Source organism: Prionailurus viverrinus, chromosome F1, assembly GCF_022837055.1.
Source record: "Prionailurus viverrinus isolate Anna chromosome F1, UM_Priviv_1.0, whole genome shotgun sequence".
NCBI classification, from domain to species: Eukaryota; Metazoa; Chordata; class Mammalia; order Carnivora; family Felidae; genus Prionailurus; species Prionailurus viverrinus.
In genome coordinates this window covers 2,505,731-2,519,138 of record NC_062577.1, presented here as the reverse complement: position 1 = coordinate 2,519,138, position 13,408 = coordinate 2,505,731, and the positions used below count along the sequence as shown (strand labels likewise).

The 13,408-nt window shown below is 39.6% G+C and overlaps 1 protein-coding gene and 1 long non-coding RNA gene across 2 annotated transcripts in view; one reads left to right on the top strand and one right to left on the bottom strand.

Annotated features, from left to right (window-relative positions):
- EFCAB2 (EF-hand calcium binding domain 2) overlaps positions 1 to 13,408 on the top strand; it is a 132,376-nt gene that overhangs the window by 105,974 nt on the left and 12,994 nt on the right. The window lies entirely within an intron of this gene.
- Positions 177 to 11,663, bottom strand: LOC125155533 (uncharacterized). Its single transcript, XR_007148259.1, has 3 exons — positions 11,602 to 11,663; positions 745 to 796; positions 177 to 362 (listed from the first exon to the last, which is right to left on the bottom strand). It is a non-coding gene; the product is annotated as an uncharacterized LOC125155533 (long non-coding RNA).

Here is a 13,408-nt window from a genome sequence, read left to right as displayed (position 1 = left end):
GCAGAGCATGAACGGGGGAGGGGCAGAGAGAGAGGGAGACACAGAATCGGAAGCAGGCTCCAGGCTCTGAGTCGTCAGCCCAGAGCCCGACGCGGGGCTCGAACTCACTGACCGCGAGATCGTGACCTGAGCTGAAGTCGGACGCTTAACCGACTGCACCACCCAGGCGCCCCAGTCCTCATTTTTAAAAATAAGGTGTTGATCGCTGCTTGACAGTGTTGATCGACAAAGCGAGAATCTGTGCTAGGGAGAGGAACGTTGGCATTGTGGAGCAGAGAGGGACTGGAGGATGAATTTACAGTGAAATCGTCATGATTGCGTACAATTCAGTAGAGTAAGCGCAGCGGTAATGAAAAATGGCCCTGGAAAGATAGAAAAGCGGAACCTTTAGAGCCTGATTCCTTGACGGTTGGTTTGTACGTTTCAATCTGTAGCGGGGGTCCGCCAGTCCCAACCCCTGGGCCAAATCCAGCCCACCTCTTCTTATTGTAAATAAAATTTTATCGGGGCACAGCTAAGCTCGTTTATTTACATATTGTCTATGGCTGTTTTCTCACTGCAAGAGTGGAGGTTCAGTCCTCGCGACAGAGACCATATGGTTTGCAAAGCTTAAAATATTTACTGTCGGGCCCTTTCCAGGGAAAGTTTGCCAACTCTTGATCTGTAAGTTTTTCCGGCAAAGTGGAACAGACACCACGAATAGTGTCAGGAAGTCTACTTGCAAACCCCAGAGCTACCACTTACAGCTGTGTGGCCTTGGCTGAGCAGCGTCCTCTTTCAAAGCCTGGTCCCGCATCTGTGAAAAGAACGCAACAATAGCCAAGTGTCTTTATGAGGATTCATTCTGATCGCTGCAAGGAATCAGCTGTTCCCTGGTGGGCACTCAGTGTATATTTGGGTTGGCTTGCTCTGTAGGTGGCTCTCTACCGAAATGACCCCGCGGGTTTCACAGTTAATCACAGTAGATGCTCAGGCCCCAGCATTTTCTTTTGTATTTGTCCTTTGCTTAGGTACATTGACACAGCCTTTGAAAATTACACGTTTCGAACAGTTGGACCAAGAGGGATCACTGTGCGATCTAAGCCCTACATGTGTTTTTCTGTATTTGTGCGCAACAGTTTGTTCAGATTAAATTACAGCAAGATGCTTAAGAAGCTTAAGAATTATAGCAATATGCTATCTAAGCCCTGCATATGTTTTTCTGTATTTGTGCACAACAGTTTGTTCAGATTAAATTATAGCAAGATGCTTAAGAAGCTTTGGGTGTGACTACCCTTTTTGAAGTTTCCCAAATAACTGAGGGGGAAAAAAAGCACATAGATATTTGTAGGTATCAAATACATTAAAAAAAAAAAAGCTCCAAATAGTGGGTGAATAAGGATGAATGTTGTATTGATAAATGCTCTGTAATGGTTTCAGAAATGAAACTATATCTGCTTCATTTGCTTTAAAATGCAATAATGTAAAAAAATACAATCATGTGACAATGCTCTAAAATTCTACACATCGAAGGGCACCTGGGTGGCTCAGTTGGTTAAGCATCTGCCTCTTGACTTTGGCTCAGGTCATGATCTCATGGTCTTCAGATCGAGCCCTGCATTAGGCTGCATGCTAGGCGTGGAGCCTGCGTGGGGTTCTCCCTCTCACTCTTCCCCTCCCCCCTGCTTGTCCCTCCCTCCCTCCCTTCGTCTCTCTCTCTCTCAAAAACAAAAACCCACATCAAAATCTATGTTCAGTTCTCTAGTTGCCATCTACTTAAATTTCAGTGTAGATACATACTCTCAGCCCCTCACTTCCTGAGAAGCAACAGGAGAGCTGATGTCTCTCTTGAAATAGATCATTTAAAAATCACTCAGCATTGATCCCTCTACTTCATATTCTACAATTAGCAACTTGCCCCAAATAATCTCTACCCGCTTGGAATATCACAAAACCCAACAGCCGTAAGAAGGGTTAATATAAATTTTATTGACATACAGGTTATTAAACCATTCTTCCTTTGCTATGGAGTTAGAGCCTTCCAGGCTCTTCCGTGTGAGAGCTGGGGCCAGGGGTGGGGGTGCGGGGGGCATGGTGGCCTCTCAATACCAGTGGGAAGGGCGTGGAGAGGTCTACAGCCTTCAAAGTTCAAACTCAAGTGGAATTGTGGAGAATTTAAAGTAATTAGAAGGGAGAACTATGAGATGTTTGGAAAATAACACCTATGTTGATAAGATTATTACACTGTACAGTGATTTTTTTTCAAAAGGTCAATTCGTCAGGAAGGTATTAAAAATCATAAATGTCTGTGTTCCATAGATGGAGATTTTAACAAGCTTCTCAAGTAATTGATAGAGCAACTACATAAAATATCAGCAAAGATGGAGATAATCTCAACACCACCATTAACCACTCTGGCCTAACTGATATTTATAGGACACTACACCTACAATACATGTTCTTTCCAAGTGTCCATGAAATGTTCAATAGGATATATTAAGTGCTGGACCATAAAACAAATCTCAGTACATTTTAAAAAATCGAAATCATACAGGATATGTTCTCTGATTTAAAAAATGGAATGAAGCCAGAGATCAATTGAGAATAAGATAACTAGGAAGTCCTCAAATATTTGAAACGAAGCAACATACTTCTAAAACGATTCATGACTCAAAGAAGAAATCACGAGGGGAGTGAGAAAGCATTTTGCCCTGAACGTTGATGAAAATGCAACACGTCAAACGTTGTGGGATTCAGGGAAAGTAGTGCTTGGAGGCCAGTTTACAACTCTAAATGTTCACATTGGAAAAGTAAAAAGACCTAAAATTAATGATCTAAATTCTCATTTTAGGAAGCTAGGAAAAGAAGAGCAACATAAACCCAATATATAGAGAAGGAGAAAAATTGTGAAGAGCAGCACTCAGTGAACTAGAAAATGGACAGAGAAAATCCCTGAACGCAAAATACTAGTCTTTTCAAATAAAACTGATAAACTTGTAGCTCAGACAATCAACACAAATTACCAACATCTAGATTAGAGGAGGGTTTTTCATTGTCCTTCAGACATTTAAAAACGTTAATAAGAGACAGCTTTATGCCACTAAATGCAGCAACTTAGATGAAATTGACATGCTCACCAAGAGACACAAATGACCAAAACTGACCCAAGAAAAAGTGGAGAATTTGGGTAGCCCCCTATCAGTTATGAAAATTAAATTTATAATTAAAAACTTTCCCATAGAGAAAACTAGAAGTTCAGATGGCTTCTCTAGTGAATTTTTTTTCAAACATTTATGGAAGAAATAGTACCATTTCTACCCCAAATTCTTTCTGAAAACATTGCGGGAGGTAACACTTTCCAGGCTAGTATTGCTGTGATATTCAAACCAGACAATTGTATTACAAAAAAAAGGAAAACTACAGATCTTGTTAACATAGATGTAAAAAGTCCTTACTATGATTTTACCAAGTCAATCTCAACAATATCGTATAAAAGATAATACATCATGAGCAGGTGGAGTTTATCTCAGAAATTTAAGGTTGGCTTAACATGAATCAGTGTAATCTACTACATTAAGAGAACAAAGTCGATAAATCATATGATCATTTCAATAAATATATAAAAAGCATTTGAAAAAATTCAATACCCACTGAAGATAACAATACTCAGCAAACTAAGAAGAAAAGGAAACTTGTCAATCTGGCCAAGGGCAGCTGTGAAAACTCAAGGCTAAGATGACACTCGGTGTTGTCTACCTAAAATCGTGAACAAGGCATGGATGCCTGTGTTTATCACTCCTATTCATCATTGTACTTGAGGTCCTAGCTAGTGCAACAAGGTAAGAAGAAATAGTAAAAGACTATTTTATATTTATATTATTTTCTATATTTATATATTTTTATAATATTTAATATAGTATATTTAATATTATTATAAAAATAATAAAAGTGAAACTATTTCTATGTCAGACAACATGATTTTTCATGGAGAAAATCCTAAGAGAGTTACCAAAAAGCCACTAGAATGTGTGACTTTAGCCAGATCATAGGCTACATGGTCAACATGAAAAATTAATTGTATTTCTTTTTTTTTCCAGATGTCTTCTTTCTTTATTTTATTTTATTTTTTAAAATTTACATCCAAATTAGCATATAGTGCAACAATGATTTCAGGAGTAGATTCCTTAATGCCCCTTACCCATTTAGCCCATTCCCCCCTCCCACAACCCCTCCAGTAACCCTCTCTCTGTTTTCCATATTTAAGAGTCTCTTATGTTTTATCCCCCTCCCTGTTTTTATATTATTTTTGTTTCCCTTCCCTTATGTTCATCTATTTTGTCTCTTAAAGTCCTCATATGAGTGAAGTCATATGATATTTGTCTTTCTCTGACTAATTTCACTTAGCTTAATACCCTCCAGTTCCATCCACGTGGTTGCAAATGGCAAGATTTCATTCTTTTTGATTGCCGAGTAATACTCCATTGTGTATATATACCACCTCTTCTTTATCCATTCATCCATCGATGGACATTTGGGCTCTTTCCATACTTTGGCTGTTGTCGATAGTGCTGCTATAAACATGGGGGTGCATGTGTCCCTTCGAAACAGCACACCTGTATCCTGTGGATAAATGCCTAGTAGTGCAATTGCTGGGTCGTAGGGTAATTCTATTTTTAATTTTCTTAGGAAGCTCCATACTGTTTTCCAGAGAGGCTACACCAGCTTGCATTCCCATAATTGTATAATTAGAAATCAATGGTAAGAAAAATGAAATCAAGTAAACAACTCCATTTAAAAAAGCATTAGAATAGAAGAGTCAATACATCTAACAAAATATAGGCAAGACTTATACACTAAAAACAGCAAACACTACAAAGAGAAATTAATTAAGATTTAAAAGGATACATATACATGTTCATGGATGGCAAAACAACATCGTTAAGATGGCAGTTCTTTGATGAATTCAGTATGTGTTCAAAATCATAGCAGGCTTTTTTTTTTTTTAAAAGACATTTATAAGTTGATTCTGAAATTTGAATGGAAAAGCAAAGGACCTAGAATAAAATAATTTTGAAAATGTAGGGCAAGGGTGGGTGGACTTTCACTACCTGATTGCAAGATTCACTGCAAAACTACAGTAATCATGACAGTGTGATATTTGTGGACTGAAAGACATATAGACCAATGGGACAAACCAGAGGATCCAGAAATAGAACTATACATCTCTGACAAAGGTGCCATAGTAATTCCATGAAGAAAGGATGATCACTTCAATAAATAGTGCAGGAGCAAATGGGTATCTGAATAGAAAGAACACAAAGTTTGTCACTCTTTTTACTCCATACAAAGGTTAACTTGAAGTGGATCATAGATCTGAATAGATGAGCTAAAGCTATACATTTCTAGAAGAAGAGAGAAAACCTTGTGATATTGGGTTAGCCAAACATTTCTTAGATAAGACATAAAAAGCATGAACCACACAAAAAAACAAACACAATAAACAATGATTATCTTAATCAATATTAAAAGGATTTGCCCAATCAGGGGGCACCTGGGTGGCTCTGTCACTTATGCATCTGACTCTTGGTTTTGGCTCAGGTCATGAGTTTGTGCCCTGCATCAGGCTCCACACTGTTAGTGTGTGAATCCCACTGCTTGGGATTCTCTCTTTCTCCTTCTCTCTGCCCCCTCCTGCTTGCGCATGCTCTCTCTCTCTCTAAATAAATAAAATCGAATTGAATCGAATCGAATTGAATAAAATAAAATAAAAAATAAAATAAATAAAAATCATAACGATACTCACTGAACTTGAAGAAAGAGTGGAGGACCTCAGTGAGACCCTCAAGGAAGAGATAGAAAACATAAAAAAGAACCAATCAGGGACGAATAACTCAATGAATGAGATGAAAAATACACCCACAAGAGAGAATAGATGGTAGACTAGAGAAAACAGAAGAATGGATCTGTGACCTGTAGGACAGAGTAATGGACAGCAATCAAGCTGAACAGGAGAGAGAAGGACAAATGCAAAATGAAAATAGACTAAGTGAACTCAGTGACACCATCAAGTGTAGTAACATTGACATTATAGGGATCCCAGAAGGAGGAGGGAGAGAAAAAGGAATAGAAAATTTATTTGAAGAAATAATAGCTGAAAACTTCCTGAATCTAGAGAAGGAAACAGAAATCCAGATCCAGGAACCACAGAGAACCCCCAACAAAGTCAACCCAAAGATGTCCATACCAAAATACATAGTAATTAAGATGGCAAAAAGTAGTGATCAAGATAAAAATTTAAAAGCAGCCAGAGAAAAGAATGCAGTGACATACAGGGGAAACCTCATAAGGTTATTAGCTGATTTTTCAGCAGAAACTTTGCAGGCCGGAAGGGAGTGTCATGATATATCCAAAGTGCTGAAAGAAAAAAAATTCTGCAGCCAAGAATACTCTATTCAGCAATGCTCTCATTCAGGATAGAAGAAGAGATTAAGAGTTTCCCAGACAAGCAAAAGTTAAAGAAATTCATGTCCATTAAGTCAGCCTGATAAGAAATTTAAAAGGGACTTTTTAGGGGCGCCTGGGTGGCGCAGTCGGTTAAGCGTCTGACTTCAGCCAGGTCACGATCTCGCGGTCTGTGAGTTTGAGCCCCGCGTCGGGCTCTGGGCTGATGGCTCGGAGCCTGGAGCCTGTTCCCGATTCTGTGTCTCCCTCTCTCTCTGCCCCTCCCCCGTTCATGCTCTGTCTCTCTCTGTCCCAAAAATAAATAAACGTTAAAAAAAAAAAATTAAAAAAAAAAAAAAAGGGACTTTTTGAGTGGAAAGGAAAGACCATAAGTAGGAATAAGAAAGGTAGGAAGCACAAAAGCAGTAACATTAAATGTATCTGTAAAAAGCAGTCAAGCGATTCACAAAATAAAAGATGTAAGGTATGACACCATATGCATAAAATGTGGAGTGGGGGGAGAAGAGTGAAGAATGGGTTCAAACTTAAGTGGCCATCAACTTAATATAGACTGCTATATATAATACTAATGGCAACCACAAATCAAAAACCTGTAATAGATATGCAAAAAATAAAGAGAAAGAAATCCAAGTATATCACTAAAGAAAGCCAGCAAACCATGAGAGAAGAAAGGAACAGAGACGAACTACAAAAACAACCGGAAAACAAGTAACAAAATGGCAATAAATACATACCTATCAATAATTACTTTGAACGTAAATGGACTAAATGTCCCAATCAAAAGACATAGGGTGAAGGAATGGGTAAAAAAACATGACTCATCTATATGCTGTCTACAAGTGACCCATTTCAGACCTAAAGACACCTGCAGATTTAAAGGGAAGGGGTGGAAAAACATTTATCACGCAAATGGAAGTGAAAAGAAAGCCAGGGTAGCAATAGTTATATAAAGGACAAAATCGACTTTAAAACAAAGACTGTAACAAGGGACAAAGAAGGACACCATATAATCATAAAGGAGACAATCCAACAAGAAGATCTAACAATTGTAAATATTTACGCACCAACATGGAAGCACCCAAATACATAAAGCAGCTACTAACAAACAGAAAGGAACTAATCAATGGCAATATAACAATAGTAGGGGACTTTAATGCCCTGTTTACATCAATGGACAGATCATCCAAACAGAAATCAATAAGGAGACAGTGACTTTGAACGACACATTGGAGCAGATGGATTCAACAGATATTTTGAGAACATTCCATTTTCATTTCTTTGATGTGTCTGTGGACCTTCTGGATGTCTTCTTTGGAAAAATGTCTGTTCATGTCTGCTGCCCATTTTTAAACTGGATTATTGTATTACTATCAAGGAAATGCAAATCCAAACAACAATGAGATATCACCTCACACGTGTCAGAATAGCTAAAATCAAAAACAAAAGAAACAACAAGTTTGGTGAGGATGTGGAGAAGAAACCCTCGTTCACTGTTGGTGGGAATGCAAGCTGGTGCAATCACAGGGGAGAACAGTACGGAGGTTCCTCAAAAAATTAAAAATAAAACTAACATATGATCCATTAATTCCACTACTGGGTATTTAGCCAAAGAATATGAAAACATTTATTCAAAAAGGCATACGCACCCTGTGTTTATTGCAGCATTACTTAACAATAGCCAAATTATGGCAACAACCCAAGTGTCCATCGATAGATGAATGGATAAAGAAGCTGTGGTATGTATATAATGGAATACTACTCAGCCATAAAAAGAATGTAATCTTGCCATTTGCAACAACATGGATGTATCTAGAGAATATAATGCTAAGTGAAATAGGTCAATCGGAGAAATACAAATAAATACCACATGATTTCACTCTGACGTGGAATTTAAGAAACAAAACGGAAGAACAAAGAAGAAAAGAGACAGACCAAAAAAGAGTCTTAACTATAGAGAACAAAGAGGTGGTTACCACAGAGGAGGTGGGGGGGGGGGGATGGGTGAAATAGGTAATGGAGATTAAGAGTACATTTATCATGATGAGCACTGAGTGATATATAGAACGGTTGAATCGCTATATTGTACACCTGAAACTAATATAACATTGTATGTCGATTGTACTGGAATTAAAAAAAAAAATCTCCCTCCCGTGTACCCCTGTGTCTTTCAAACTGCTGCTTCTATGGTGTATGTCAGAGGGGCTGTTTGTTGTGGTGTCTTCTTAAGGGGGAAGACCCAGCTTCCTCTTGCCCTCTGGCTCTCCTAGAGCCAAGCCTGCTGATTTTTAAAGTTCCAGGTATTAAGCCCCACTGATTGTAAGAACTTTTGAAGTTAGGCCTCTCTGGCTTTCAAAGCCAGATATTGGGGGGGGGGGGGTGGCGGTGGGGGAGGGGTTGTCTTCCCTGTGTGAGTCCCTTGTGCCTGGGTACCTGGCATGGGGTCTTCTCCTCTTCCCTCTCTGTGTCCCCAGCATCCCTCCCTCCCCGGACAGTCTCGGACAGTCCTGCATGTCTGTTAGGCTCCCAGCTGTATCTCTGCCCCTTCCTCCCTTCTTTGATGTAGCCTTTTTTCTACATTTAGCTGTGGAGAATCTGTCTGCCAGTGTTTGAGTCATTTTCTGGATTATATACAACTGACGTGGGTGTTGCCAATTTGTATCCATGGGATGAGAGGTGAGCCCAGGATTCTCATACCAAAATCTTCTGCCTTAACTCCGCTCTTTGAGAATTCTTGGCCTACTGCTGGAGTTCAGTTTTCTGGGTCTGTTAGGTCACTGTTACTCGTCCATCTGCTTTCCAGCTTCCAAAATTTTATTGCCGTTGTATGCTCTCCTAGTCTACCTGTCTAAGGTTTGTGATTGTTTAAAAAATATATTCCTTTACTGCAATTTTAACGAGGTTCGAGAGGGACTGAAGTTACATGCGTGTGTGCACTTTGCCTTCTTAACCCAGACTTCCACTGATATTTGATTAGTCATTCAGCAGAAAGCAGCAGTAATAATCCAGAGAAAATGAAAATAAATCTAAATGAGATATCCTTAAATAATCTTTGAAAAAGAGGTTTGCTAAATGTGAGAATTAGAACACTGAGCAATTATAACATGTATGATATAATACACACTTTAGATTGTATTAAGGAAGCGTGTTTAAATATTAAAGGTAACTACAAAAAGAATAGAAGTTGAACGTATCACTTCCAAATTGATAAAGAGGATAAACGAATTCAAGGGCGTCTCAGTCAGTCCAAAGAATGTGGGAAATAACGGGGCGCCTGGGTGGCTCAGTCGGTTAAGCGGCCGACTTCGGCTCAGGCCATGATCTCGCGGTCCGTGAGTTCGAGCCCCGTGTCGGGCTCTGTGCTGACAGCTCAGAGCCTGGAGCCTGTTTCAGATTCTGTGTCTCCCTCTCCCTGACCCTCCCCCATTCATGCTCCGTCTCTCTCTGTCTCAAAAATAAATAAACGTTAAAAAAAAAATTAAAAAAAAAAAAGAATGTGGGAAATAACTAAAAAAGAAGCATAGAAAAATCAGGGTGCATAGAAAGCACAAGATAAGGATATTAGCAATTATAATAAATGCAGCTGGACGAAACTCACAAGGTAGAAAACAGAGATCGTGAAATTGGACTTTACAAAGAACCACCTTACACTGTACCAACAAATTCTGCCTCCAGATGATACACTGACTCCTTCTTACCACTTCTATACCCATCACCTTGGTCCAAGCCACTGTCCCAATCTCCCTGAACAACCATGGCGGCCTTTGAACTCTCTGCTCCCGCGCTTGGTCCCCTGCTGTCTACTCTTCACACTACAGTCAAGAAGGATGATGTTAACAAGGTTAGGTCAGTCAGAGTGCTCCACTCCTCTGCTCAGAACCCCTCTTCTGAGGTTCCCAAGTCACTTAGGAAAAAAGTCCAAAGTACTTTTTCTTAGCACAGCTTACAAGGCCCTAAGGGATCAGGTCTGTCACTTCCTGCCATTGTCCTTGGTCACATGCTGGCTTCCTTGCTGTTTTCGACTATGTCCTACATGCTTCTATTCAAGGTCTTTGTTCTTGCTCTCACCCCTGCTCTGGGGTGCTCTTCTTCCAAGTACCCACAGCACTTAGAGACCTTATGTTTTAGATCTGGACCAGAGTGAGTCCTAATGTGGCAAGAAAGAAAGCATCTCGCAGATGCTGCTGCCATCCTGAACTGCCCCATGTTTTACCTGTGCCTTGTGAATCTCTGTCCTTGGAAGTTTGATACGAGGTAAGATCTCGGATTCTGGTGAATCTGACTTGATGATACAAGCCTTTGTGTTTTGTCAGCGGTATTCAACACGATCTGAAGTTCTCTATTTATGTGTCTGTCTCTCGCTTTTGTGATAGAAACTCCTTGAAGGCGCAAAGCTTATGCCTCGTACACCATTGCATCCTTAGCATGTAGAACAAAGCCCGACGTGTACTGGTTCAAGAAACTGCTCTCCTGTTCGCTGTGGGCCCGAGCAGTAGTCTGGTTATAATTGTGTTTCTGACACCTTCTCTTCTGCCTCTAATACTTTCTAGACTCTACTTGTAAGACCTATTATCAGAATAGTAGCAAATGGGGCGCCTGGGTGGCGCAGTCGGTTAAGCGTCCGACTTCAGCCAGGTCACGATCTCGCCGTCCGTGAGTTCGAGCCCCGCGTCGGGCTCTGGGCTGATGGCTCGGAGCCTGGAGCCTGTTTCCGATTCTGTGTCTCCCTCTCTCTCTGCCCCTCCCCCGTTCATGCTCTGTCTCTCTCTGTCCCAAAAATAAATAAACGTTGAAAAAAAAAATTAAAAAAAAAAAAAAAGAATAGTAGCAAATGTGGAGATTAGGCTTACAAAGCACCGCAGAGATACTTACTATAGGTCTGATTCATGTGCTCAAAAATTCCAAGTTTACGGGAAGTAAAAGTAATTAAAAACTCCTGTGAACGGGTCATCGTTCATTCGACAAATAATTATCAAGCATTTACTACGTGCCGGGTGTCAGGCATACAGAGACACAAGACAAGTGGAGAAACCCCATCCTAATTGGGCTCGGGATAGTTTCAAACCACTTAAATTTGTGAACATCGAAAATGTAAATACATAGGCATTAAAATATTCGAGATTGTATTCAGTCCTCTTCATTTTGCTAAATGAAGAAACTCACCCACAAATGAATGTTCGGTGCATTTTCTGTGGTCAGTGATTTAATGTTAAATTAATAGTGGTGAGAAGCCTTTATGATGTCAATGTGTCAAATATTCCCTAGTAACCAGTTACAACAACGTAATGATTCTACTGAGTCATTTCCTGCATTTTTCATCTTGGCTGAAAAATACCTTACCACACCAGACGTACCACAAGCCCCAGAGGTCCCAAATCACGGTTTCTCATTATTTTTAATTGGTTAAGTATCCTCAGAAATATTTTCTTTGAAACTTCAGAAATGGCTGTCTCGTTAGTAGAGTAAAATCTGCATAATCCACAAAAATTCCAGTGGGGATTTCCATCAGCCTGGACCTTAACTACATCATTCTCGTTTCCAGATGAGCCCTGAGATGTCACATCGTTCGGGATCCAACTGTGTCAGAGATTGGGAACGGGTGGGGATAATTATGTTCTGATTTTGAAGTAGCTGGTGACGTGAAATATCGTTATCTGTTATTTTTCCTCAACACCTTGGCATTGGAGGAGGTGGGGGAAAGAAGCAGATCTGCTCTAATTTGTGCTAATGTTAGATGCCGGAGGTAAAGATTTGTAGACCGAGAGGTACTTCGGAGATTATCTAGAAATGGCTACCAGCCATGATTTCTGAATGAAAATAGGTAAATGGCGGTGGGGAAGGGGAGTGGGGTGTTGAGAGGATTGTGTTGCACAAAGAATACACTGAGATTATCACTTATCTGTAGCTAGAAGAACAACAGTAAATGGTACGAAAGCAGCGGTCAACAGCAGGAAACAAAACCCAGAGAAATCGGTCAGTAAGTGTCTTTTTCCGTCTCTTACACAAATATGTAATATAAATAAATACGTTTCATAATTTTATATAAGCCAACCATAACAAGAGACTAATAAAAGTTTTTATTTCAATGTTTATTGTGATAAAATAAGTAATACATTATAGAAAATTTTTAAAGAAATAGAGGAAAATCCTTTCCAATAATCCATCGCCGTAATATAATCATTGTAATGTTGTAGCGCACTTCCTTCCATATTATTTTCGTATGCCTGTTTTTAACATGACTGTATTCTTGTAGTACTGTTAGTTTAGCTTGAACCCCTTAACACCTCCCCCCCTACAAGAGGATAAAATGGGGAAATTGATAGCCATTGATGCCTGCATAACCTCAAGTTCTAGAAACACTCAGTTGGAAGGGAACGTAATGATCTGGCTTAGCTACCTGACGATTCTTAGCATCTCTGATGGTTGGTTCATTCCAACTTTTTTTGGATACTTACCTTAATAAATAATTTATAACCCAAACACATATCCTGATTTTTGTACAATAGTCTCTGGACTGTTTTGGAGTAAACAAATTTTCTTAAGTAGGTGGCTTTTTATTATATTTTTTTAAATGTTTATTTTTGACAGAGAGACAGAGACAGAGAATGAGCAGGGGAAGGGCAAAGAGAGAGGGAGACAAAGAATCTGAAGCAGGCTCCAGGCTCTGAGCTGTCAGCACAGAGTGAGACATGAGACTCAAACTCGTGAGCCGCGAGATCATGATCTGAGCCGAAGTCGAACACTCAACCGACTGAGCCACCCAGGAGCCCCTAAAGTAGGCGGCTTTAAGATTTTTCATTCGTAAAGATTTTTGGCAAATGCCAATGGATTTTTGTTAATAAAATATTCCGTCCAAGGTAGAGAAATACTTTCTAAATTGTACTTTTTTCTTTTTTTGCTTTGAGTCATGATTTGTATCAGAATTTGAATATGTGGTATTTGGAGCCTAACTTGAAATATCTCCTGGTGT